Genomic DNA, 27,579 nt, shown 5'->3' with positions numbered 1-27,579 from the left:
ACCCCAAAGTTGTGCCTGTGTGAGAGGGGAGGGGGGTCCGTGCTGCTGGCACCGGTGCCAGCCTGCACTGCCAGCGGCTTTCCAGGGCTGCGATGCCTCCGAGGTGTCAGTGTTTTCCTCGATCGCTTTATAGTCTCTGCACGAATCCGTTAATATCAAATCAATCTTTTACTCCAGGGGTGCATCTTATGAATTCTGATGGATGCTTTCCCTTACGTTGTTTGCTGTAGGAGAAACACAGGCGGCTGATATGCAGATGGGTCACTCCTGTGCCGCACAGCCCAGCCGAGCATCCCTTTCATTCCCTGAATGAGTTACAGGTGTACGCGGTGCTGTGCCCAGGTAGCACCGCAGCTCTCCACAGGCATCGCGGCCAGAGGAGCAGCCCAGCCTTTTTTTGGAGGGCAGCGAGGCTTTGGGTCGTGCTGTGCGTGCTTCAGGCAGCCCCGGGAGGACCCGAGCTGGTTCATCCGGGAGCTGTGGGACTGGGGGAAGGAGCTCGGGGGTGCTGGGACGTGAGCGTGGAGCAGGAGAGCCCGGAGGAGTTTGTCTGCTTTGCCTGCACCAGCGAGCAGCGTGTGCCCCTCACCCGAGGCTCGCTCAAAGCCTAAGGAGCAGGGTCTCTGCAGCAGAGAGCAGCTGCTCTTGCCGGAGCCGGGCACGGGGATGGCCCAAGCAGAGCCTGGCACGCTCTCCGTGAGCAGCAGAGCCGGCGCAGGGCTGAGGAGCTGCTGCTGCTTTGGGCACAGGGAGCTGCGCTCACCTGGGCAGGTTTCTGTGCCTGAGGTGGGCTTTGTAGGGAAAGTGTTTGGTGGTTTTGGAGATCAGGCTCTGGCTGAGGCTCTGTGAGTTCTGTGCTATGGAGGGAGGTGTTGGTTGCCTGTCTGCCCTCTTCCCACCACGCTCAGTGCCAGACTTTGGGATGCTGTCCCTTTTTCTGCCCGCTGGGACACGCTTGTTGTCATCACCCCGTGTTCCTGGGGTCTCCTTGTGCTCTTCCTAATTGAACTGCAATGATGATTACCCTGAGCTGTGTGAGTAAAGCAGTTTAAAGAAGGACAGTCCCCAAGAGAGGTCCCTTTGGCCCTGGTGCTCTTTTCCTTGCTGTTGGAACTTGTCTCTGCAGTGAAGTGTGGCTCTGGGGCTCTCGGAGGCGATGCTGGTGCTGCTCAGAGCAGGATGGGTGCCTGTGCCTGCTCCCAGGGGAGCCCCTGCACGTCCAGCCAAGCCTGCTGCCAGCAGAGGGCTGACTTGGATCTCCTTTTTTTCATTTTTTTTTTTAATTTCTAGTCTTCTGCCCCCTTTTCTGTGCTTCTTTCAGGAGGGGATGTTTGTGAAGCAGCCCTGGAGTGGTGGGAGGTTTTAGCCTCCCCATAAGAAACTCTGCATCCCCAAAGTGCTGACACTTAGGCGAAGCCCCTGCCCCAAAAGCACCTGAGTTTATCCATTTCCCCCCTTGGCATCTGCTCCTACCCATGCTCCCCAGTGCCTCTTTTCCATGCTCTTACCCCCTCCCTTCTCCTCCTCGAGTCCAGCTCTCCCCTGCTGCAGGCAGGTTTCTGCCCCCAGCTCCCATTTGCTCCCAGTCTGCTCCATCTTTTCTTGCTCTGCTGTTTCCCAGTGCTCCTTCCCTTCCCTCCTCTCCCTGTTTCCCTGATGCTACCCCTCTGCAGCCTGTGGGTGCCAAGCAGTTTTCCATCTTCCCTTAGGATCTGGAGATAGGCAGGGAATTGCACCCAGCAAGCCAAGGAGGTGGCATCAGTGGGGGCTTGAAGGCAGGAGAACAAAGGTGGAGCATCTTGAGGATGGGGCTGATGTTTATTTGCAGGCTGTGATTTCCTATGAAGAGCCAGGCAGGGAAAAGTGCCCTGGGAAGTCTTTCCCAGCGAGTGGTGCCATTGCTAAATGGTGTTTTCTCCTGTGCACCCACAGGAGGAGGTGGTGGTGTCCTCTGCTGTCCTCCCTGCAAATGGCACTTTTCCTGGGGCTCAAACCAAGGAGTTGGGCTTGGAAAAAGTGAGAGCTGAAATTCCAGTGCATAGCTCTTGCAGAATTAGCCCCAGTCCTGCGAGGTCTGGATGGCCAGGTCCTCTCCCTCATCCTGGTGGTGAGATGGGCTGAGCCTGCAAATCTCCCTGGCTCCTGCAGGGTTGGTGGAAGCTCTTTGCTTTCCAAGATCAGCCCTTTAACCACCCCTTGCATTGCAGAAAGGAGCTGGGAGAGCGAGCAAACCTGTGTGAAAGTGGTGGAGGAAACCTGGAGGCTTTTCAGGCTGCTTGTGGGTTTCCTGTATTGGATTTTGGGCGCTTCCATTTCCAGCTCTCCACCCTTTTTCCGAGGGAGGCTCAGCATAATCCTTGCAGAAACTCAAGCTCCATCTACAGGCAACTTGCAGGTCATCTTAGATCAGCAACAAATAATTTCTGTTTTAAGCAAAGATTGTTGGTAATTCACTCCTTTTTATTGTAAGAGCAAACAATTCCCATAATAGTCAGGCACCTTTCCTCTCCTGAGAACTAAAGGCAGTATGGAAATTCTCTGTGTACTGTTAAAAATCAAACCAAACTGCCTCTTCCCTGACTCAGGAACACAAAGCTTGGGTGTTGAGGGGGCAGGATTAACTGATGTTACCCACCAGTCTGGGACATGAAACAGAGCAAGGAGCACACTGGGAACCACCAGGGATGGTGGAGATGGTCACTTTTTAATCTCCCAGCTGGGATTCGTTGTGGAAACAAGGATTAAGTTCCTTCTTTTGGAAAGAATGCCACTGAGTCTTAGCATTCTCCATGTGCTGCTCGTTGGATGCACGTCCTGGGGTTGCTCTGGGGGCATCACTGGCAGCTCATGGTTGGCCAACCCCCATGGGCTGATCCTGCCTGGAGACTTTGGCTGGGTTTTATCCCAGCTGCATCAGTGGTGGAAGCATCTCCATGAGCCAGAGGGGAAACTGTGGCAAATATTCCCACGGTGTTAAAGTGGGGATGGAAATGGGATCGTCCTGCTGTGCCGCCAGCAAACCGACCTTTACAGCAGCCATCAGAACAGTTCATAAAGACATCAACCACCAGCTGCTCAAAATTTCAAGGCTCTATAGTTTTATCTGTATTTAAGAAATATTGTTGGGGTTTTTTTTTAAGGGAGAGAGTGCGTTTTAGAGGTTGGAGGGATTAGCTGAGAGATGGGGTGTGCTGAGTTTTCTCTGTGGCTGTCACTGCAGGGACACCAGGACTTAAGGAGACCCCTCTGTTGCTCTCAGCCTCAGTTTCCCCATCTGTAAAAGGATCCAACAGCAGTGGTTTATCAGTGATGATTAGAGGAATGGGTACTCATAGGTGATGCTAAGGCAGGTATAGCTAGGCTTTTTTCCAAACTAAATAATATAGAGCTGCTTTATCTCTGTATATAAGGGCAAATTTTCAAGACAAATCCCCTGGGCTTGTCTGCTTCTGGTGAACCCATGGCCTCTCCTACTGCCTGTCCATGGAGGAGACCAAGAAGTCAGGCTGGCTTTGCTCATTGGCATCCAAGACTCCGTGCCTGGCTGTATTCTGTCAATTAGCTAGTGTGAGAACAATTCCAATTAAAAATAAAAAGCCCGAATAAAACATCATGAGATGCTGTTCTTCCATTTATTTTTGCAATTATGGTTTTAATTATTTCTGACAATGCCGCTTTGATTCTTCTTTTTTTTCTTTTGGTGTAATAACCTACCACAGTCTATTTTCCAGCACGCAACAAGACCTCAGTAAAATACAACCAGCAGGAGCAGGAGGCAGGACCACAGTCTCCAGGCATAGGTCTGGGAAGTCAGGAAATCACATTTTTTTTGCCTCTTTTTTCAGTCAAACCGCTGATATTCTGTGTACCTACCTGTTAATGGGGGTTGTGACACTCACCCGTCGCCCTGCAACAGCAGCCACGGACCTGGCAGAGAAAAGAAGCGTTAATGCATCCACATCTCTGCTGTTAAATCCTTGCTGGGGAGCAGGAAGAGAGTCACTGCTCTTTGTGTGCAAATGCTAAAAGCGTGGGGATTAGCGCAGAGCAGATTAGTGAGGACTTGCTCCATTGCTGCCCCTTCCTTCCTCCCCCCTCTCTCCTCTCCAAAAACTTTTCTGGAGCAGCTAAATATATACCTGCCGTTTCCAAGGTAGAGCTCGCTGCGTGGCGGAGCTGTAATTGGCGACTCAGGGAAATTACAGCCATGGATTCTGGCATTTGGATCCTCCTGGCTGGCATAATAATTTCTCCCTAGGTAGCTGGTATTTAACTTGTCTTATCTGCTCCTGATAGTTGTAATTACAGTGCCCGCTAATTTCACTGTAATATTGCTGCCACTGGAAGGGTGGTTGGAGAAAGGTCAGGGGGTTGCAGGAGGGCTCCTTCCTCCCCAGCCTGCTGCACCAGTGATGCTGCCAAAGTGCAGATGCTGAGCCCATGGAGCTGGTACCCTGGCTGTGCCCCTTCCCACCTTGGTGGGGCTGGAGCAGCCTCACAGCCCCTGCCATGCCATTGTCCTTGTTGGCATCAGTGAAGGACGTGCTGGAGGGAGCTTTAAGTCCTGATGTCTTTTTCTGTGGGTTGAATATTGGTTTCCAGCTCATGTCAGGGCTGGCTGGTTTGTGTGAGAGTCACTTCTTGGGTTGTGCAGTGAGAGGCTGGTTGTCACTGATGTTGGCTGGTCCTGGGCTGGTTGTCCCTTGGGGAGGTTGGCGTTCCTTGTGGTTCATTGTCCCTAAGGTTGATTGTTCCTGAGACTGGTGATGCCTGCAGTTTGTTGTTCCTGTGGCTGATTGTCCCTGAGATTGGTTATTCTGGGGTAATTGTCCCTGAGGTTGGTGTTCCTCGTGGTACATTGTCCCTGAGGGTGGTTGTCCCTGATGCTGGTTGACCCTGAGGTTGATGTTCCCTGTGGTTCATTGTCCCTGACAGGTTGGTTGTCCCTGACAGGTTGGTTGTCCCTGATGCTGGTGTTCCCTGCAGTTGGTTGTCACTGAGGCTGCTTGTCCTTGAGGTTGGTGTTCCCTGTGGCTCATTGTCCCTGATGCTGGTGTTCCCTGTGGCTCATTATCCCTGATGCTGGTTGTCCCTGGGGCTCATTGTCCCTGATGTTGATTGTCCCTGGGGCTCATTGTCCCTGATGTTGGTTGTCCCTGAGGCTGGTGTTCCCTGCAGCTCGTTGTCCCCAGCACTGGCTGTCTCTGCTCCAAGAGCACAGTCCTGCTGTGCAATGGGAAGATTCAAGTCTGGCTTTGGGGAGATCCAGGGCTGGCTTTGGGGAATTCACCTTCAGCCAGCGAGGCTCGGGCTGCTGCCTGTGCCAGCCCTTGTCCTGCTGAGCCAGCACTGGGCAGGTTTTATGTGGGTGTCAGGCTGGGCTCAGTGTCAGAGAGCTGGGGAGTCCTGCTGACACAGGCTGGAACCATGACACTGGGGGTTTGCTGCAGGAAATGCTGGTTTTGAGAGCACAGTGAGCTGGTGGGGCTCTGCAGAGGGAGGAGGGGACCCTCACTGTCACATCTCCCTGGGCCAGGATTCAAACCCTGGGAACATCCTCTTGTCTAGAAAAAAAAAAACCAAAAAACCCACCCCCCACACTAAGTTTTTCAGCTCCACTAGGCAGAAATATTTCCAAGTTGTGATATTTACCTCCTGGGGATGAGACTGAACTGTTGGTAATCCTGCACTATAGGGTACAGAGATCTTTTTGCAAGGATAATAAACTCCCTGGTAATAGCTGTCCTTCCCCTGGATCACGCACACTCCTCCTGGAGCTCAGGGCTTTGTTTCTGGAACAGGATTAGGTGTTAACGCTGCAGAACCAAACGGGGGCACAGTGGCTGCCTTTCACTTTCCTGCTTTCCAAAGAGTTTCTCTGTTCCCCTGACTGTTCTCACAGTTTGCCTCCTCCTTGCATTCCTCAGCCCTAAACCACGGATGCTTTTTACAACAGCTGGACATATTGTTTTAAGTGATAATCTTTAGATACTGCAGCCTAGCAGACAGTTCATAAGAAATATCTGATTCAGTGACTATCACTTCTTCCTCTGTCCTTGTGAGCAGCCTTTGAGGGTTAGAATGTGCTGTTTTTCCTTCTTTTTTTTTTCTTTTTTTTTTTAATGAGAAAAATAATTTCCCCACAGCCCCTGTCAACAATTTTTAGCCTGTAGTGGGTTGTTTACTGCAGGTTGGATTTGATATGTAGGTCTTGTCTTTCCTGACAGAACCCTTCAAGGTCGGCTCTTCAGTGCAAAACACTCACATTTTATATTTCTGTTTTCCTATGAATATTTCCCAAGATTTGCTTAAAATGAGTTGTTTCCATGACTATGCTCACTTGACGGACTTGTTCCTCAGGATACAAATGGGTCTCCCAGTCTGTTTCTCTGTGGAGGGGGAGGATAATGAGAACAACATCTGTTGTGGTGTAAGCTGTAAATTTAAGATATTTTTTCTCATCCTGTAAAAGATCAGCAAATTGTGCTGATGCTGATGCGGTACTTTGTGCCATCTCCAGTGCTGATGGGTTCAGTGTGGGGACACTTGAGGACATGTCACACATCTTGCTTTTTCTTCTCCTGGTGTGCCAAGGCTTGTGTGTGGTGTTGCTTCCAGGCTGGAGCTGGAGAGGAGAGGAATGGGGCTCCAGAAGGGAAAAAGTGGAAGAAGAGAGAGAAAAGTTGGGAAGGGGGAAAGAAAAATGTCAGGTGGAAGAAGGAGTGGGTAAAGGTAAAACCAGGTCATTGCAAAGGGTGCACCAAAGAAAAATCCACAACTGGTAACTCTCAGTGTGTGAAGTTCAGCTTTGAGGGATGAGCTCCTAAATTAAAGCCCAGCAGGCAGCACAGAAATGTGGGGGGTTTGGCTTGAGCCAGTTGGTACCCAAGTTCTAGTGGGATAGTGTATCCCTTCACTGGGTTTTATATATCTTCTCCGTGTGTGTGCATGTGTGCATGTGTGTATATATATATTTCTATAAAAATCTAACAAATTTCTAACCCATATAAATCCAATTACCCATGTTTTGCCTGCAGGGAGCGAGGGAGATTAATGTTTGGTATTTTGGCAGGAATGTAAAAAGAAATAGGTGGTAATAACAATGAAGGCTCATAAAAAGGAACCGATAGTCGTGTCTGTGCCCGGAACTCGGCCGTAATTCTCCTGGGGATTTGTCAGCAGAGTGCCCTGCTCCCATGGAGGGGCAGGAAAGAGCCAGGAGTGCTTCCTGGGCACTTGAGCATCCATCCTGCCAGTGAAGGTTCCATTAATGCGATAATAATAGAGGCTGATAAAGAGAAATGGTTTATGCTCCCAGGGCACCTTCTTGTGACAGATTCTGCTCCGTGTCGGGACTCGTAGGAGCCACAGGAGCGTGCTCCTCTTTATCCCTGTTTCACTGAGAGGCAAGTCCCAGGAAAGGCAGATGAACATGGAAGGAGAGGAGGGAGCTGAGCTCTTCTCCACCCTCTGTGATAAGTCTGTAGTGGTGCTGGTGCCTGCAGGTCTAGCTTGGAGTGACATGGCCGGGGAGTTTCAGGCAGGAATTGGGAGTGCCGGAGTTGTGCTCTCATCTTTTCTCCACTCAGAGTCCTTTCCTGCAGTGTCTCTTCCCTTCCCTTTCATAAACCCAGGTGCCTGAGATGCCTTTTCCTGCAGCTCTCACTCATGGGACAGTAGCTTTGTTGGAGGATGAGGAGTCACTGCAAGCCTGTTCCTATCTCATCATTGCTTAGCCTTGTCCCCTTGTGCTCATGGCCTGTCCTGTGTGGTGCCTGCAGTGACAGAGGCTGTTGTGGCAGAATGCTACTGAGTCACAGCTTTCTCAGCATGTTGCTCATTGGGTTTGCTGTGGGGGCATTGCTGGTTGGCCATCCCAATGGGTTGATCCTGCCTGCAAACATTGGTTGGGTTTTATCCCAGCTGCATCACAGTGGTGGAAGCATCTCCACCAAAGGGCTACAGGCCCTTGAGCTGAAGATGCCTACCAGGCACTTCCACTCCCTCAGTGTCAACACTTGGGAGCCAGTCCTCGTCATCCTCCCCTGATATCCTCGCTCTGGTGTCTGGGTGAGTTCCCTCTGCTGCTGTTGTCCCCTGTGTCATGGGTGGCACCTGCGCTGCTCCTGAGCTGTCACCCGTGGCCATGCATTAATCATGGTTCAGATAGTGTGTCCCTACAGCAGGTTCTGCCTTCTCTGCAGGCTTTGCATCAGGCTCCTTGCTCTCCGTTTATTACCATCACCGGTTTTATAACCCACTTTATCAGATGACTTTTTTTTTTTCCTTTCTTAAAGAGCATAACCCATGAGCAACTCATCATTTCCGAGAGAGGGAGAGTGCCGTTAGCGGCAGAGCAAGGGCTCCTTGCTCGCACCTGGAATGAGGAGCCTGCTTTGCCGTGGTGTTGCATTTAATTCAATCAAGGCAGTTAAAGCCAAGATTTAAAGTCCTTTGTGTGATCACAGGAGTTGCTCTGATGCGGCAGCAGGTAGAAGGGAAGATTGAGCCCATTTCTGAGGAGACTGGGAGTAAGTGTTGGCAGCAGCCAGGCCTGGGGCTGACCGCGGCAGCGGCCACGGTGGGAACCTCTTAGCATTCACAGCGCATCCCATCTCTGTCTCTGTCACCCTCCCTGCTCTTCTCCTCATCCCCATATATTCCTTTAAGTAGAATTGATTTGTTTGCCTTTTTTTTTTTTTAACTGGGGGGAGGGCTGTTTTTAATTAATATTCTTAACTGTATGATAATTGCACTGACTGGTCCCATCGCTGTCTGAGTCACCCTCTCCTCCCTTGTTCTTGCAGGAAGGCTCTTTGGACTTAATTAAAGTTAGGGATCCAGGGCTAGTGGGAACAGCAGGAGTCTTTCAGGGTTTTTGATGAAATGATTGCTGTGGGGGAAGTGGCTATTTCCTACCCAGAGCCATAGATTGTGATGCTGAGACAGAGTTACGACCGTCTGGTTTGGCCACCTGCTTTTACACGGGCTGCTGCATTCTCATCCTGCATTTCCCACCCTGTGCCCACAAATCCCTCCTGGACACATCAGCCCTTGTTTTGGGGTGAGAGGAGCTCAATTTCACAGTGTTTTCCCTGCTTAGGCACAACCCCTCCTTGTGGGAGTGTGTCTTGGAGCGACCCTGTCTGAGCTCCCCATGCCTGGCACTGGTGTTGCAGGTCATGATGGGGAATTTTGGAGGGATAATGGAAAAGCTGCATGGACTCAGCAGACCTTTTTCATCTCTGGTTTCAGCACTGGTGCTTGCAGACAGCGCTGCCACCAGAGCTCAAATGCAGCCCAAGCAAGAACTTAACAAGCTCCGAGAGCTGTCCAGAAAGTTATCCTGACACCAAGTGACAGACTCTCAATTGATATCCTCTGGAGACTTTAAACTCACTTCTGCGAGGTTTCCAAAGCTGGTTTTGTCTCATACCTGAAGAATCCTTTATCTGCTACGACGCCTCCCCTGCCTTGTCTCATTGCTCTTGACGTTTCTTTGTTGCCTGCTGCAGCTCGGGTAAACTCCACTGCAAAACTATTTAAGAGAGGTTTCTCTCAGCCTTGCTCAGCTCTCTTGCTGGAGTTCTGGTATAAATCACCTGGGCTGATGCTGTTCCTGCTTGGCTCTGCAGGGAAGTGGCTGGAGTGATGTCAGGACTGCTGCTGCTCATCCCAAAGGGCAGGGAATGCTCCAGACCCCTGGGGAAAGGCAAATTTAGTGGTTGGTGTAGAAAAGTGAGAGAAACTATTGTAGGAGATTGCTCGTCTTCCATCCTGGCAATGCTCTGGAGCAAACAAGCGAAACTATTTCTGATCAGTTAGAATGGACAAGAAACTGCACCACAGCCAGCAGAGGTTTGTCAAGGAGAAATTGTGTCAGACAAATGGAATCTCATCTGTACCGGGCAGGGGGGAAGCTGGAGGTGCCTCAGATGGTGACCCAGGCAAGGCTGGAGCTGCTGCCTGGGAGCCAGTGGGAAGCCTGAGGTGGGAATCACTGTCTGGGACAGCTGTGAGGAAGCAGGCTGGGAGTTCTAAGGTGCTTCTCTGCTTCTGAGACCCAGCCCAGTCTAAAATTCATTCCTAACTGGTACAAGAAGCCACCTTTGCAGTAGGTTCAGGCTGCAGCTGGCTGGTAACATCCTGCTGGATGGCACAGAGAGCTTGGGGAGCTGGCTCTATGCCCTGAATCTGCCTGTGCAGGAGTGTGCCTGTTCATGGCATCATTGTGCTGCAGGACTGGCATTTTGGGATGCCACCAAGGACTCTGGAGGTTTCTGAAGTAGAGGTGTGCAGTTGCCGATGCCTTGCTCTAGATCCCATCCTGTGGTGCCCCAACTGGGAATGTCCATGATGGAGTGTATTGATTTTCCTTCCATGCAAGGGGTCTTCCAGCCCTCTGCAGGATGGGTGCTGGCCTCATCCTGCTGCCTCCTGCTGCCTTTTTCTGTGGTGCTCCCAAGCAGCAGCACTTTTCCTCTTCTCCTTGCTGCAGCACCCATCACAGAGCCAGCCATCTCTGCACCCCTTCCCCAGTCATGTCAGACCCACTGTGTACAAGACAAGCTTTTAAGAGGCAGCTGGGGCCTGCCCAGACTCTATAACTGAGGCTGGACACTCTCAGGGGTGCAGTTGAGGCATTTTCCTTGATTTTGCTTTTATTGCCTGGTAAATCAGTGATAGGGCCAGCCTGTCTGCAGGAAGCAGCTCTGTGTACTGAAAGGTGTTCTCCCTGCTACATCTCTCTCCTAGCCCACCTCCCCAAGCTGGGAGCCATCCAGGGTGGCCAAAACCAGACAGTCCTGGGCCTTGGCTTCCTCTGGGAAGAAGCCCTGACAGAATCCTGTGCTTTGTCCTGCGATTGCTGAGCTTGCAGTGGTTTTCAAGACTGATACTGCACTTAGCAGGGTGCTGCCAAACCCATGGAGTCCAGCAGGTTATTTTCCTTCAGAAGCCATTTATCTTTTCCCTTTTAGATGCTCGTCTTCTGTCTCTCATCTCTGGTTTTATCTCTCACGTGGGAAGGAGCTCAGTCTTCCCAACCCTCCCAAATCACTGGTGCTGGGCACGGGGTCAGACCCCAACGTGGGGAGGAGAGGCAGCTCTGGGGCAGGTACCAGGGAGAGGGGATGCCAGGGCTCTATTGATTTCTTTCCCATTATTATTTAGGGAAGTTTGCTCCAAACTTCAGCTTCTTCTGCGTGTCTTCCAGTTGGATGAGGCTGCCCTGTGGGCTGGTGGGATTCCAGAAGGTTCTGGGCTGGGGTTTGAAAGCTTTGTTCCAGTAGGGAATTGACAACTTGACTTTCTTTTTTGGTGGGGGTCTCATGGATTGAGGGGAAATCTGAGATGCAAAATGTCAGATAGGAGGTTTAGGAGTGCCTTGGGCTCTGCCACCACCTCTTGCTTGACCTCACTTCACCTGAGGCTCCAAATTTCCTGACTTCTTGCTCCTTTGAGAGACTCCAAACCTTGCATGCTGCCAAACATTTTGGACACTCCCATCCAAAAGTTTCCTACAGTAACAACACTCTTTCTCATTAAACACTAACTTAATAGAACAGGAGAATGCTGCGTGATGGATATTAAACTTTAACAACTGTGTATATCTATTACCTTGCTGCTAAATCTTTATATGCCTTAAATAATCAATTGATATTTAATTAGCATACAGTACTATTACTGCCTTCCTAAATCTATAATGATAAACCAAGTTACAAGTTATTGGACGTTAATTACTATCTGATGATTAGAAACAGCAAGACATTTCCCAGTCTCATCCCGGATATAATCCAGCGTGTCCATGCTCACTGCTGAGCCAAGCCACGCTCCCTGTCTCTTAATAATCAATGGCTGTTCAACATGCAATATTTGTCTAATTAGCACTAAATTAAATCCTCATTGACAACACTTCAGGGTAAGAGATCTGCATCGAATATGATGGATTAGACACGGAAGGGCGGTTATTGTGAGCAGGAGATGTGTGTGTCACTTGCTTTGCTTGTCATGGCTGGCACATGGCTCCCTGTGACTGTCAGCCTGCTCCTGGGGGGACAGTGATGGAGCTGTGCCTGGATGTTGGATTGACAGTCCTGGAGACCCTGGGTCTGTCTTTAATCGAGCTGTAGACGTGAGCAGCTCTTCCCAGCACCCTCCTCTGCTTCCAGCCTGCTCTCACCCATGGATGTACAAATGCCTCCATCAGCAGGGTGGGTTTGTGTGGGACGTGACGGGGCTTTCCCTGCTGGCAGAGGATAGATGTTTCTTCTGGATTTTATGCTTTGTGCAAACTTTTTGGGAGTGTGTGTAGCTTCTGTTTGGGCAATGAAGATCAGGGAGATCAGAGAGTTCCAGAATGGTTTGGGTTGGAAGGGACTTTGCAGCTCATTTCATGTTCCATGAGCAGGGACACCTTCCACTATTCCAGTTTGCTCCAGCCTGGCCCTGGACACTTCCAGGAATGGGACATGCCCAACACAAGATATTTGCAGCCACAAGTCTGAGCTCACAGCAGGGACACTGGGGGGATTTGGAGGGGTGTGGGGGTGAGAGCAATCCCAAATCCTGGTGTTTCAGGGAGGAGTTCCCCCGGGAGCTGCTGTCTCGCACATGGCAGATGTTTCTACTGCATTTTATGCTTTGTGCAAACTTTTTGGGAGTGTGTGTAGCCTCTGTTTGGGCAATGAGGATCAGGGAGATCAGAGCGTTCCAGAGTGGTTTGGGTTGGAAGGGACTTTAAAAGCTCATTTCATATTCCATGGGCAGGGACACTTTCCACTATTCCAGTTTGCTCCAGCCTGGCCTTGGACACTTGCAGGAATGGGACATGCCCAACACAAGGTGTTTGCTCACAGCAGGGACACTGGGGGGATTTGGAGGGGTGTGGGGGTGAGAGCAATCCCGAATCCTGGCGTTTCAGGGAGGAGTTCCCCCGGGAGCTGCCGTCTCACACATGGTTTGTCAGCATCCATGGAAGCTGTTTTGCGAGAGCAGCGGGAAGGATTGCACAGCCGCCGGCTCCTTGCGAGACTCAGCCTGTCCTTCACACTCAGCGTGGATGTAATTAACTGTGCTGATGGGATGTTATGCCAACAGCAAAGCAGAAAACACCAGAAAATGAGTCAGGAGCGATAGCGGGGCTGCTCAGCGCGGAGAGGCGGGAAGCGGCAGCCAGTGTGCGCTGGGCTCGTGTCCTGCCCCACGGCAGGAGTGGGGCCATCCTCCTGCAGGAGGGCAGGGGCTGCCTCTGAGAGGAGCAGTGGGGCACAGAGAGCCTCCCTCAGCATCTGCCATGGCTTTGCTGTGGGGAGATGCAGTGCCTGGGAGGTGTTTGTCTCCCTGGATGTGTGATGGATGTGTAACTTCAGCTCTCAGTCCCCTCCTGTCGATCCTTTGAAGGGAATCACTCTCCTTGCTGTGTCAGGGATGTTTCTCAGCACTGGTTTTCCTGTCTTGTTGGGGAAGATGAAACAGGAAAGCCTTATAAATATGATTGTCTGGCAAAAGATTTTGAGAATATGGAAACTATAAGCGAGATTGAAATGAAAGCAAGCTTTGAGATCCCTCAGTTACTGAACAACTGGAAAACAATGGTGTGGCTGGCTGAAGGTGATCCCCTTTTGATGGAACAACACCCTCTGCTTGCAGACAGCCCCAAGGGGCAGAGCAGACCCTACAGCCTGGCAGTAAGGGGCCCAAAGAGGAGTTTTTAGGGTTTAAAATGTAACACAGTATGGTAATGTAATGATTCTTATAGGCTGTATGTAAATGCTGTAGGATTTGTATCTTGTACTAGATTGGTTAGTGAGAATCAGAATATTCAACACAGAAGATGATTTATTGTATTGTAACAGGAACCTCGCCCTCTTACCCTTTTACTCTCTCACCCTCTCATCCTCTCTCCCCCTCTCTTCTCTCAGTCCTGCTCTGAGCTGTGCCTGGCAGCTCCCAGCAGGGCCCCTGCACCCAGGCCCTTTGCAATAAACCCCAAGTTCCAGCCCTGCCTGCAGAGATCTCTCGTCTCCATCCATCCTGACCGTGCTATCCCCTGACACTCCTACACTGTCTCTTCAGGGTTTTACAGGTGGTAAAACCTCCTGAAGCCTGAGCAGCTCCTTGGCTCCTCACAGGTCTCTCTCTACCCCCCAAAAGTGCTGAACCTCACTGGCTGGGAGGTCTCCTGCACTTGGCAGGAGGAGGGATGACAAAGAGGAAAAATAAAAAAAAAAAACAAAAAAGACTGTCGATTAGCAATTGAAATTGTTCTTAAAAGAATTTGCCTATTCTGCAAGGAATGTTTAGTAATTGATGGCAATTTCTAGCAATTAAATCCAAATTAATTCGTGCTACCGAGAAGCAGTTTATTTATGGCTCTGTATTTATGGGCACTCCTTCTCCTTAAAACTATCATCGTTGCTTTTGATAAGTAATTAGAGTTTACTGAATAATTTCCCAATGTAGGTATGAATTTTAAATAATTTTTAATACCGTGCAAGTGCTTCATTGTATTGCTGAGTGAGGGATTATCATTATTTATATTGTAGCAGGGCCTGGAGGCTGGGACAGGCACTGTGTGAGTGTATAGCACAGAGACAGTCCCTGCCCAGAACAGCTTGCAGGGAGTTTTATGTCAGCAGCAGGATTGTGATTGTGCTTTTCCAAGAAATAAAAGATATTTGGAGTCATTTGCACCTGTGTAGCACAGGCTGCAAATGTGTTTCTCCTTCATCTTGAGTAGGGGGAAATAGTAATTCCCTACTAGTGATAGTAATGGTTAATCACTCTGAAGAGGAGGGGCAAAGTCCAGACCATGAGGGGGTGAACAAACCCCAGGTATTTTGCTTGGTTAAATTACAGATTATTTGAGCAACTTGGTGTAGTGGAAAGTACCCTGCCTATGGCAGGGCTTAGGACAAGATGAGTTTTAAATTCCTTCACAACCCACATCATTCTGGTATTCTGCACTTAGAAGTGCCTTTTATTTGCTTTGTGGCTTTTCTAAGATGATCTCAGATCGTGGTTGCAAACCTTTAACCGTGTTCCTGCAGCTCCACACATGTCCTTTGGCTCTGTACAAGGTGAGATCTTCATGCAGGGCCATTTCCAGGTCTGGCAGATTTGAGCAGAGAGGGAAAAAACAACAAGTGGTGGGAGTTGACAGTGTGACACCAGACATGGAGAGTTGGGTTTAGGAAAGCTGTGTGTGTCCCAAGCACCTTCCATCAGGTGTGTGACTCCCCTCACAGCATCTGGTGGATGCTCAGCAGGGCAGAACTCATGTCAGGGATGGTGTGGGAGGGAGAGATGTCTTCTGATGCCTGATTTACAGATGGGGAAGTCATCTTACAAATGCTGGAAGCAGGAGTTGGCCAGGCTGGAGGGAAGTGCTAATTAAAGCACATGGTGACAGCATCCATGCGAGGAGGATCCTGGAGAGAGGGAGAAAGCCAAGCCTGGAGAGCAGGCACCATGTTCAGAAGTGAGCCTGGGAGCTGGCAGCAGCATCTGGGCTTGCAGTGCCAGCCAGGAGTACACTCCAAAGCACAGACTTTGTGCCCTAAATATCTTTTAGGGGTCCCGAGGTGAGTGTTGCTTTTATGGAGGATTAAACTCAAGCCTGGGAACCTTGGAGAATTAAATATCCCACAGTGTTAATGTGTAGGAGCAGATTTGGGATTTACCACATGCACTTGCATTATAGCTGACGTGCCCATGGGCTGTTTGGAACTTTGAGGCTGCTTGGATCCTTTGGAACATCACAGAGGTGCCCGACCCCACTGCTGCTCCTGTCCCCTTTGTCACCTGAGGGTAGCAGGGTCAGCCCCCACCTCTGATTCAAAGTCTGTGCTGATCCTGCCCGTGGCAGCACAGCCTGTTCTGGCTCATTTCTGCCTTCATTACTGAGCTTGATTAAACGGTACTTGTACAGCCAAGGGTTGGGAAAACACACAAAGGGACTTTTCTACTCATCTGAGGCACTTGGGTACCGTGGAGACAGATGCTGAAGGGAGAGGGAGACGTGGAGAGACATTGAGGTCGCGGTAATGAGATGTAACCCATTAGGGCAGTGTCCTTGTGGGATCCAGGTGCCTCCAAGGGAGGGAGAGGGTTCAGACAGAGCCCCAGGACCTGGGAAAGGCTCCCTCTGAAGAAGGGAAGAATGAAGTGAGGAGCTGTCCTGTCTGAGGGACAGGATTCTCTGGCTTTTGCAGAGGGTGGGGTTGGGAGAAAGCCATGATGAGACTGTTTTGGCCTCAGGTTCTCACCGTCTGTATCTTGTTTTATAGAGGCTGTGTGTGCAGCCAGCAATATTATTGGCACTGCTGGAACACAGAGAGCTGCATTTAACCAGCACCTCCTGGGCTGTGCAGATGCTGTAGGGTCATGAGTGGAGCATGGGGTGATGCTGAGAAAGGACATGACTCCTGTCACCTCTCTGATTTCTACAGCAAGATGTGGTCTCCCAGATCAGATCAAGCTTGTCTTTGGGGGCTGGGAAAAGCTGTAGCAGAAGGTGGCAGCTCTTATTACAGGGTGAGTTTGGCCAGGTCTGGGACTGTCCATAGGGCCCACCCCGAGTGCTGATGGCTCAGCAAAGACAGGCCTGGGAGTGACTTCTGAAGATGGGCAACAACTTCAAACCAGCAGGCTCATGGTCTTGAACTCTCCTGCTCTGGGCAGTCTTCCCTTAGATATTTCAGCCCAATTATTTTTGTGCTGTCCTTCCCATGCTGGAGGAGTGCAGAGCTTTCCTCCCTGCCCATCTGCAAACCTCATCTTGTGCTTCATTTGAACGTTTTCCTTTTACCTGTTCCCTGCTGCTGCCAGGGTCTGGGGCACGATGGTGGCTTTCATCCCTCCTTCCCTGTGATGATTCAGAGCTGGTGGCTTTTGCCCTCTGCACTACAGGTCCCTGGTTTGTTATAAGCTGTTGTGAGGTGGTTCATGGTGCAGAGGAGAGATGCTGGGGACTCTTCTGAGTTAATGAACTGCCAGATTGCAAGGGATGACACTCAGTGACACCCTGGGTCTCTTTGGGAGGTGTGTGTCACCCCCTGCTCTCACCCTGTGATCTGAGGACGCTGGCACTGGGCTCATGTGTGGACTCAGGCATCTTAGGAGATGGTTGAGGCTTTTAACTGTGGGCCCTGATGGCCCTGCTGTCCCTTCCAGCAGCTCCCAGAGCTCCGGTAATTAACTGCACATGCCCAAAATCACTGCCTCTCTAAAACTTCAGGACCTCCAGTGCTTCTGACTGCTCCAGTGCCCTGTGAGTGTCCAGACAGGGGTCAGTGAGGCAGCTGCTGTCAGAGGAGCTCAGAGTCTCCAGGATGGAGAGGCAGGAGCACTCCCCCACCCTTGGATTGAGGACTGAAGGTATTAAAAAAAAAAAAAAGGAGGGTAAAAAACTCAAAGAAACAAAAAAAAAAACCCCAAACAAAAATCAACCGTAATTTTATTATAATAGACATTTACATATCTATTTCTCTGTGTTCCCCTTCATGTCACCACCACACAGGATGCTGAGTTATGGCACAGGCACATGGTGAATTATGGGTGAGATAAATAACTGCTTCTGCTTTTCCACGCTGCTGCCCGTTAACTGCACATGCCCAAAATCACTGCCTCTCTGAAACTTCAGGACCTCCAGTGCTTCTGACTGCTCCAGTGCCCTGTGAGTGTCCAGACAGGGGTCAGTGAGGCAGCTGCTGTCAGAGGAGCTCAGAGTCTCCAGGATGGAGAGGCAGGAGCACTCCCCCACCCTTGGATTGAGGAGTGAAGCACCCACAGACTCCGAGGGGTGTAAACAGGGTTTGGGCTCTCAGCAGCCACGAGGTCACTGAATGTGCTCAGCTCAGCAGGGCAGGGCTGTGGTGGGTGCCAAAATCACCGTGTGGTGAGAGAAATGAGGGTGATGGCTTTACTGAGGATGTGGTGAGGACAGTGCCCTTGTGGGAGGTGGGTGCAGGGAAGGAGCTGAGCCATCCTAGTCCCTTCTGGCACGATCAGAGTTAAACTCCCGTGGCAGGATTGCTCATCAGTGATTCATCAGCCTGAGCATTAGGGCGGTTCTCCCTTGCTGTCTGCAGAAATAACTCTGGGGAGCAGGGGAGGGGGATGTGTCACCCCCCCAGGGAGGTTTGGGTGGCTCTGAAGTGTCACCACATGGAGAACTGACCAAAGCTGGGGGGTTGAGAGGAGGGGATTTGCAGACTGGAGGCAGGGGTGCTGCTGGCAGCGTGGATCTCTGTGTCACACTGACCAGGTGTGGACAAGGGACGCTCCAGCCATGGGTGGGCACTCAGGTTTGTGGTGCAGAGGTGCCTGCCCGTGGCTAAATTTCACATTTTACAGCAGAGAGCTTGGATCTTCTCCTGTTGCTCAACCACAAGCAGCACCTGAACCATACAAAGCCCAGACAGAGTGAGTTCTTCAGGTCAAAACCTCCCTGCCTTTATTGCCTCTTCCTGACAGCAGCCCGACCCTCCACCAAATAAAAATTCCACGCACAGAGCCGGTTAAAAACATCAATTAGCTCTAAAACAATTATTATTTTTTTTGAAATGTCATTTTATATATGCAATAACACAACACAATAATCCTGGGTTATTTAACAGAGCATTTACCATGAAAACAGTCATTACTCTTTAAACGCTGCTGACTGTACAAGCCTCTTAACATTAAACGGCAAGTGAGGCAGAAGTCTTGCCATCAGAAATGCCACATTCTCCTGAATATATTAAAAACACTGGCACTGGGAAGCTTGCTGCCTGATTCAGTGGCTTTTCCTGTGCTGGGAAAGCTCTTGAAATTCTGGGGCAGCCCATGGAGCATGGGAGTAATGTCCAACTTTGATTTTGTTTAGGTGTAGGCATTTGTTGGAGGGGATTAGATGGTTTCAACCCAACTTCACCGTAGTCCCAAGCCTCCCTGTGCCCCATTCCTCTCCTTTTCAGCCTTGATTGCACCAAAAGAGGTTCAGATTGGACATCAGAAGGATTTTTTTTCACAGAAATGGTTGTTAGGCATTGGAATGGGCGGCTCAGGGAGGTGGTGGAGTCCCCATCCCTGGAGGTGTTCAAGGAAGGACTGGAGGTGGCTCTCAGTGCCCTTGGCTGGGTGACAAGGTGGGGTTTAGCCCCAGGCTGGACTCAATCTGAGGTCTTTTCCAGCCTAAGTGGTGCTGTGGTCCTGTACCATCTTGATCTCCCGGGGTAGCAGCAAGGTTTGTTATCCAGCCTAAACCCAGTGGATTTAGCAGGTTTAATAGTCTCCATAGGGCCTATCATAATGCACTGAAAAAGATGTTTTTTGCAGCTAAGTCAATAATGAATTTAGCAGTAAATTCTGCATTTTTCCCCTTTTGAGGTTCAAGGGAATTGTGCTGGATGTATATTATTTGCTTATTTATTAGACCTCTTCTAGTACCTGGCACAAGCCCGAGGGAGCAGATGGAAATACCATTCTCAGATTACCAAAAGCCTTTGGTTTAAGCAAAATAGTTGTGTTTAAAGATTAATTTAAGATGCTTTAAAAATTGAGCAGGCCATTCATTTTTAATATTGATTGATATTATTATAAAAGATTCAGCTGCAACTCTTCTCACCAGGACCTCTCTTGGCGCGCAGACAGCGCGTTTGTCTGCGAGGGACGTGGCTTAGTTATTTTTAATCTTTGATACTTGTTCTTGTGAAATTTATGGGAAGCATCATCTCGTATCTGGCACATCAGAGCATCCCAGGCAGGAGCTAGGAGGGCCTGGGGAGGAGGTGAATTTGGATGAATGGCTGGTGGGGGTTGGAGCCCGTGTCTCTGCTGGATGAAGGGGAGAGCTTGGTACGTCTTATTCCAGCAGCATCGTAGGACTGGGAGCAAATCTTCTTCCATGAAACTGGAAGGAGCTGTGGTACAGTAAATGTTAGGGACCTGAATAGGCAGAAAATAAAATCTGCCCAAACAGCCAGGATGTTTGATTGTGCTTCTTGCAAACCTCCTATAGTTTTTTTTTTATTATTAAACATTTTTTAAAGTGGAAGTGGAAATGAAATACTGGCAGAGCGCCCAAGCCTGGGCACCTCCTTTGCATTGACATCTTTTGATAGTGTTTTGTTGGCAAACTGGTGATACAAGGCAGGCACCCCAGCCCTGGAGAAGCTGAGTTTGATGCTGAGGAATAATTCTCCAAATTGCATTTATTTCACAGGCGTGAAAGGTCACAAAGTGAAGGGAAACAAGAACTGTATTCAATTAGACAATTTGATCAAAATAAATCTGTCAAGATGGCATTCCTGCTGAGAAATCAATTGACTTGGAAAATGAAGGCAGCTGCTGCTGCTGCTGCCATTATTGTTGTTATTATTATTATTATTTTAAATTAGCTCCAGTACCTGCCACGAGTACCTGAGCCGGAGTGCCCGAGTGGCTCAGATCATCTATCACTCTTATTAGATATTAATATATCCTCCTCTGCCTTGCATTTAGTACCCTGTTAATGGTCAAGTGGCCCCAGAGTGCTTCCTGGGAGGCTGATGGGAATAATTAGTAATGAGAAGGGATGGTGAGGTGCTTTTTTTTAATTTTTTTTTTTTTAGCCAGAAGGTTCAGGGAATGAAAAACCTGGTGAGATGGAGAAGAAGCAAGGACACTGGTGTGCTTGGTCACGCACAGTTCTTGGTAGCTCTAAATTAACCTCAGTAATATCCCTGCATGTTCCTTTTTGTTCCAGCAGAGAAGCATCCAAATAATTGAATTTATGGCTGGGGATTGGTAGGAAAGGGGTTTTTCTCCCCATATTGGTGCTGCTCCTGCTTCTCTGGGTGTGCTGGCTCTGACTGGCTTGGTAGCACTGGGGTTGTGCCCATGCCTTGATGGGCAAAGGAGTTTGGCAAGAGACTCTAAGGGAGGAGGGGTAGAGGGACATGAACCATCAGGCTGGAAGCTGAGGAAAGGCTGAAGTGGGCAAAAACTCGCATGAGATGTTCCCTTAGGGAATAAATTATTTTGAAGAGGAAGAAATCCTCCCATTGGAGAGAACTTGAAGCCTCCACAGCCCTCTCCATCACCTGAGCCGTTTAAAACTTGATTTGATAGAGCACTGGAGAATTACAGCAAAGCAACAGGCCTGCCCCAGCTGGATGAGAGCCTGGAGAACTCTGACAGATCCTTCCCAGCCTTGGCACTTCCCTTCCTGCTGCCGTCAGCCCTTGGCGGCTGATCCGGCGTCGCCTCCCGGGGATGTCCCGTCTTTGAACGAGCACAGGGAAATCGGATGTGAAGGCTCCCAGGGCTGCCAGGTACCAGAAGTGTCTGGGCTGCCTGTGATGGGAAAGGTGATGAGAGAAATTTCCTTCATCTTTTACCAGCTGGGGTGTTTTCCTTTGCATCAGGCAGCGTTAAAGAACCTGCAGAAAAGAAAGAAAAGGCACCAAGCTCCTTTAAGGACAGATTTTATCACAGCGATGGATTGCTCTGCTTGCCAACTGCCTTCAGCTTGGTGCAGCTCATCAAAGAGCCTCTTCCTGTGCCTTGGGCAGCTCTGCCTGGATACAGCTTGTGGCCAGGAGGCTTTGCCCCAGAGGGGTCACCTGAGCTGCCAGCAGATCCTCCTCTCTCTCTCAGAAGGTGGCTGAAGTGTCAGCAATAGGTGGCAGAGAGAAGCAGGGTCCTCCTGGACATCTGATAGGTACCAGCACTTGGGTTTGGTGCTGACACCATGTCCCAGATGGGTTTTGTAGGTGTGACTACATCCTCCTCCCTTAAATAACAGAATCATTTCTGTTGGAAAAGCCCTCTAAAATCATCAAGTTCAACCATTCCCCAGCACTGCCAAACCTACCACTAACCTATATCCCCAAGGACCACATCTGCACATCTTTTAAATCCCACCACTGCCCTGGGCAGCCTGTGGTAGTGCTTGAAAACCCTTTCCATGGAGAACTCATTCCGAATATCCAACCTACCCCTCCCCTGCTGGAATGTGAGGCCATTTCCTCTTGTTCTGGTCCTGCTGCCCTGCTCCTGCCTGGCCATCAGACCCTGGATGGGTGTAACTGTGCCCACCTTGAGACTCTGGGGCAGGGGATGTGCACTGGGAGCCAGGCTGAGGATGGACTTGCCTTTGCCCACCTGTGTGTGCAGGTGATCCAGCTGGGATCACACGAGGGCAGAGTGGCAGGAGAGGGACCTCAGCTATCACCACCTCCTCCCATGGCTTGAATTTTTATTGACTGGTGATGACAAACTGGTTTATGGACAGATCTTTTATACCCGCTAGGACTCGGCAGTTATTTTTGAGATGATGCTTTGCCTCAGAATCTTCCTTCCTTCATCCTTCATAAATCTTGAGCAGGCTGCTGCATTCAGACCAAGCTTAATATTCTTCTTGCAGATCTCTGCACCAAAATGGCTGTATCCAAGCAGGGAGGGGTTGGCAGATTCCCTTCCACCCCTTTGCTCTGCTCTAAGGCTACCTCAGTGTTAGGGTCTGTAAAAGGGTGTGGGGTCCTTGGAGGGGGCAGGACTGTGCTGCTTTGGGGGTGTCTGTGTGAGGGTCCAGGACATGGATATGAACCTCTTTTCTTCCCATCAGGGTGTAGTTTGTGAGGAGTATGGAGGTGGCTGGAGTGTGGAGGTGGTGGTACCACCTAGGGAAGAGCAATGAGGGCAGTAATGGGAATAAAAGAATAAGGAAGGCATAGAAAGAGAGACTTATTTTGCAGCTGTGTTGCTGTTGTTGGCTTTTTTCGAGTGAAAAGCAGAGGGGAAGGAGTCCAGCCCCCTCATTTCACCTCTCACTCACTAATGCCTTCAGTTGCAAAGGACAGATCCCATTCACTTGGCCTTTCTCCTCTCCTCATTAACTCCCATGACCTTGAGGCTGTGGCAAGAGCAAAGCGTTTATCCCAACAAAAGGATTATCAAAATAAATAACCAGAGTTTCCAGAAAGGTCATGTCCCTCGCAAGCCCAGGCTGAGGCAAAACCTCTGTGCTCAGCTGAGTTTGGACTGGCTTTTCTTCCCAGTGTGTCGGGTGATAAATCCCACTTGTGTCCCTCAGCCCTGGGCACCGTCCTTCTCACAGCAGAGCTGGAGAATCTTTTCCTGGGAGCTGCAGCAGTGGGGAGTGGAGCAATGCTCTGTCCCCCAGGGATGTCTGAAAAGCCCCATGGTGCCCTGGTGTATTTATTTATTGTTGCTGCCCTCCCCAGACCATTCTGAGGATCTCCCAGTGGGATGTGATCAGCAGAATGAGCCCCCAGGCTCCCTGTTAGCAGGCCACTGGAGGAATCCTCCTTTAGACAAACTCTTTTAGATGAAATGGATCCTGAGGAGTTCAAAATCAGGGTAAAAGATGCTGATTATTAAGAAAGTGCTGGATATAGAGAAATTAAGGATGGTGTGATACAGAAATAAAGGTGCAGGTGTCTCGGGAAGTAGTTCCTACAAATATACACACACACCTGTGTGTAGGTGTATGCATGCATAGGTGGTTCCCAGATAAGCCCTAAAACTTGCTACTCCTAATCTTGGTGTTAAAAATAATAATATTCCTTCTAATTTTCACATCCTTTGGGATTTCCCTGTGTACTGCACTGCTCTGGTTTAGTTTAGGCTGGGCTCAAGGGACAGGGCTTGCCCTCAGCTTATCAAACAGCACCTTCTCTACCAGGTGGGCTTTTCTCCATGTTTCCTACAGCAAACTTGTCTCTGACCATCTTCCAGTTTCCTGCAAAGAAGTTAAATTCATGTTTGGTGATGCAAATGAACGCGGCTGCTTCCAGGGAGCCCTTGGGAGGCAGTCAGGAGCAGGCTGGCATTGCACACCCCAGTCTGCCAGCCCACGAGCTGAGCTGCTGGGAGTGCAATACCTGTGTGGAGGAAGAACAGAGCTGCCTCGCTGCAGGAGGTTCTCACATCCAGGGTGAGATCCTGCCTGGGATCTGAGCTGGCTCGGCTGCTCCGCGCTTTCCTTCTGCTCCTCTTGGTTCATGCAGCTGGGGAATAAAAAGCACCTGCCTTTGCTGCCGCTGCCTGAGTGAAGTGTTATCAGGTTTTATTCTCCCACCTGTCTCCCTTTTTCACACCTGTGTATCACAAAAACGTCTCCTATCATCACATGCCCCGCGAAACTCTCCTGGAGCGTTTATCTGTTCGAGAGCAATAGCGGAGGATGTGATTTTGAGGCTGGCGTCCTCCCTCTGCCTTTCATCCCTTCTCTTTGACATGATAGAGCATCTCCGAAGTTGTAAAGAGCATCTCTCTTTGTGTGGGTGCACCTGCTCCGTGTGTGCCGTGGGCGGGGGTGCTGTTAGCAGGGGGAAATCGGTGAATAATTCACCATGCAACCAAAAGGACCAGCAAAGCTTTAAATTATTAACACCGAGTTCATTTCAGAGGAGAGGTGTTGGAGCTGTTTGCTTTGGCTGCGGGCTCTGCCTCTGAGTTGGGGTGGCAGGAGTAGGAGTGGCTCTGGAAGGATTCTGATGCTGTGGTCATTTTCAGGCTGGAAGAGTGTGAGCCAAGGAAATAAATAATTGAAAAGATCCAGATAGGTGTAAGGACAATCCCAACAGCTTTAATTATGTAAGCTGGTGATGCCCTTCCCTGGGAAAGAGATGAAAAAATAATGACCTTTTGTTGCATTGCCAGAGAAATGATATTTTCTTTCATTGCCTCCCTTAATTCTTTAGGAGGCAGAGGAGCAGGTGATTCCTCTCTCCTTCCAGCAAGCTGGCGTGGGGCAGCTCTTTCCCAATCCAACCCAGAGATGTTCCCACACACATTTAACCTGCTGATTCCTTACCTGCAACTTTGCACTGCTGTGTGATTCCTCTTGAATTAGGCACCACAGGCCCGGCCAGCAGCTGCACCTGGAGCCCAGGTGCTCACCCAAACCACCAGAATTCCAGCTGTTTTTGGCAGGTGAAGGTGCTGCCCAGCAGGTCAGATGCTGTTCCCCATCCAGGCAGCGTTTGGTGGGATAAGAACTGAGTGTGAACTGGTGCTGAACCCGAATCAAGAGCTGCCATTGAAGCATTTGCCTGCTTCTCTCCTTTTTTTTTTTTTTTTTTCCCAAGCACACCAAGAGCTGGGAGTTAATTCTGGAATTGTCACTTGCACAAGGATGTTTCTGGCAGGCTCAGGGTTGCTAAGTGTAGTTAAGTGCCTCGAGCATCCCCAACTATTCAGCTCCTTGGTTTTTTTTCTCCATGAAGAGAAACTTTCTGAAGAGGGAAGCGAGTGCAATCAGCCGTGCTAAATAATCCTGTAGGGTGCTGCAGGAGGTGCCATCAGCACTGCTGTGTGGGCTGCCTGGGCTGGCTCCTTCCCCAATTTCACCCCCTCCATCTCTCATCTCCTCTGGATCCTTTTGCTGGCATCTGTGAGAGCAGGGAAGTGCTTGGAGCTGGGTGTTGGTACATCCTTGGGAAGGCAGCAAGGAAGGTGCACTCGGTGCCTCTGAGATGCTTCTGGACTCAGGATCCTCTTGCTGCTGATCACACCAGTGCATGGATGGGCTGGACTGGGATGTGCCAGGATGCTCCAGATGTCTGTGGCACCAGACAAACTTAAACCCACTCATGCTCAGTAATTCCCTCTGGGACACTGGGAGTGCATTGAGGCAGCAGTGCAGGGGGCTCTGCCCTGTTCCTTCTCTGGAATGAGGTGGTTGGTACCACTGAGGGCTCTGGAGGAAAGGGCTCATTTCTGGAGTGATGTGATTTGCCTCTGGTGTTTTCAGGGAGGATTTTTGTAACTGTTTAAACCTGGTAAATTGCTAATTACTTAACAGCATGCTTCTGAGAGGAGCATAAAGAGAAGGCTCCAAAGCTTCTAAGTGGTTTTTAACAAATACAAATTTCATTTTCTATTAGGATCTTGGAATTGGTTTCTGAGGCGGTTGATGCTGCTTTTTGTAGTTGTTTTGAGTACTGTTTCTGCAAGTGTAGGATCCAGCCCTGCATTGTGGAGGTTGAACCCCAGAGATGATTTACTTTGGTGGCTGCTCTCAATCCTGGCTCCTGCTGTGGTCCAGGGGGCCCCAGTTAGACTGAGCTGGGCTGAAAAGCCTCGCTGATGAAGGATCATCCCTATCCTAAATCCGCACTCATTTTCAACTAGTTCAGCACAGCAAATTCCCTCTTTCCTCTCTTTTTTCACCTTCTAGTCCTCTTTCCAGCGGTGCAAGAGGGAGTGAAAGACCCAAAGCTTTTTCTCCTTGCCTGCCTCTCATGCTGCAAAAATTAATAACAAGCTTCAGCTCCCCAGCCCGTGTTCCCAGAAGCTTATTTATACCTGTGCTTAGTGTTGATTCAGCTGCCTCACATGCATCACTCAAATTCACAAGAGCTCTCATAGAAAGGAGAGATGAAAACCACCCTATCCTGCTTCTGCCTCTCTTTCTTTTCTATTTTCTCTCTCCTTCACGCTCACAACGCTTGCCTCCAAAGTTTTAAGCATGAGGAAAAAGAAGTTGTCACCGAACGTGTTTCAGAGCCCCTGTGTGAGCTCCCTCTCCTGCTTAGGCCTGGCTTTGCAAAGCGAGGAGCTGAGCTTAGCAGACCCCTTGGAGAGCCTGCTGCCCACATCAGAGGAGAGGAGGAAAGGCCTGACAGGTGCCTCCTCGGCCGTTCCAAATCTCCCACCGTCGGCACATTTGTGTTAGATATTGATTTCTGTTTAATAGAATAAGCCAGGAGAAATCACACTCTTTGTTGGCGTTCAAAGGATAAACCATAAAAGCCATTAAGAAGTACTGTAAGCGGCAGGATGATTAATGAGACTTTAGGTGCATTCCACTGACTGCTCCCAGATAATGTCTTTGAAAGATCCCATTGCTTCTGGCTGCAATTCAGAGCTATTTATTTGCAAGGTGAAGCTCTGAGGAGCAGCGCTTCCAGCCCTGCCTGATACTGTTATGGAGACAAACTGGTTGCCCCCGATTTCCCATCTCCAGAGGGATCTTTTTGCATTGTGGTTTTGCTCATCAGCCTTGTTGAGATACTGGGGAGGACAAGTGAAAGATGCAGTGTCTGTCCTCAAATCGCTGCTCTGTGCCTGTGGTGAGAGGCTGCCTTAGGGAGACAGAGCCATGGGCTTGGGGATCATAGGAAGGAAGCCCTTTTGTGGGACATACTGATCCTGTTTGGATTGGTTCGGGGGTTTTTTTTTGGTTGTTTTTCCTGTTTTCCTGTGGATCCATGTATCTGTCCAGGAGAGTTTTCTGGCACTTGGGCTGTCTCTGATCCTGGCAGTGCTGGTACCCCATAAATGCCTCTTTGGTTTCAGTCTGGACAGAGCTCACAGCGGTGTGCTCCTGCCTCCAGGGCTGAAATACCCCAAAACCTCTGTGCTGGGTCTCTGTGTGGGTCAGCATCCCACTGTGAGCCCCAAAGCATGTGCATCAGCATCCCACTGCCACCCCAAATCTGTGCAGGTCAGCACCCCTCTGTGAGCCCAGCAGACCTGGGAATGAATATTTCTTTCAGTCCCTTTCATGACATCTCCATAGACTTTTGCTTCCTGGGGTTCCTAAACTGGGGTTTTTCAGGACCCTCATTTTTCAGCAGATGGGCT

General features: G+C 49.8%; 1 protein-coding gene across 5 annotated transcripts in view; it reads left to right on the top strand.

Moving 5' to 3' along the window:
- Nucleotides 1-27,579, top strand: part of LOC129129590 (opioid-binding protein/cell adhesion molecule homolog) — a 311,003-nt gene that overhangs the window by 200,817 nt on the left and 82,607 nt on the right. The window lies entirely within an intron of this gene.

This window comes from Agelaius phoeniceus, chromosome 23, assembly GCF_051311805.1.
Source record: "Agelaius phoeniceus isolate bAgePho1 chromosome 23, bAgePho1.hap1, whole genome shotgun sequence".
Taxonomy (NCBI): Eukaryota; Metazoa; Chordata; class Aves; order Passeriformes; family Icteridae; genus Agelaius; species Agelaius phoeniceus.
Note: the sequence above shows the minus strand (reverse complement) of the source record. Positions and strands in the feature narration are given on the sequence as shown.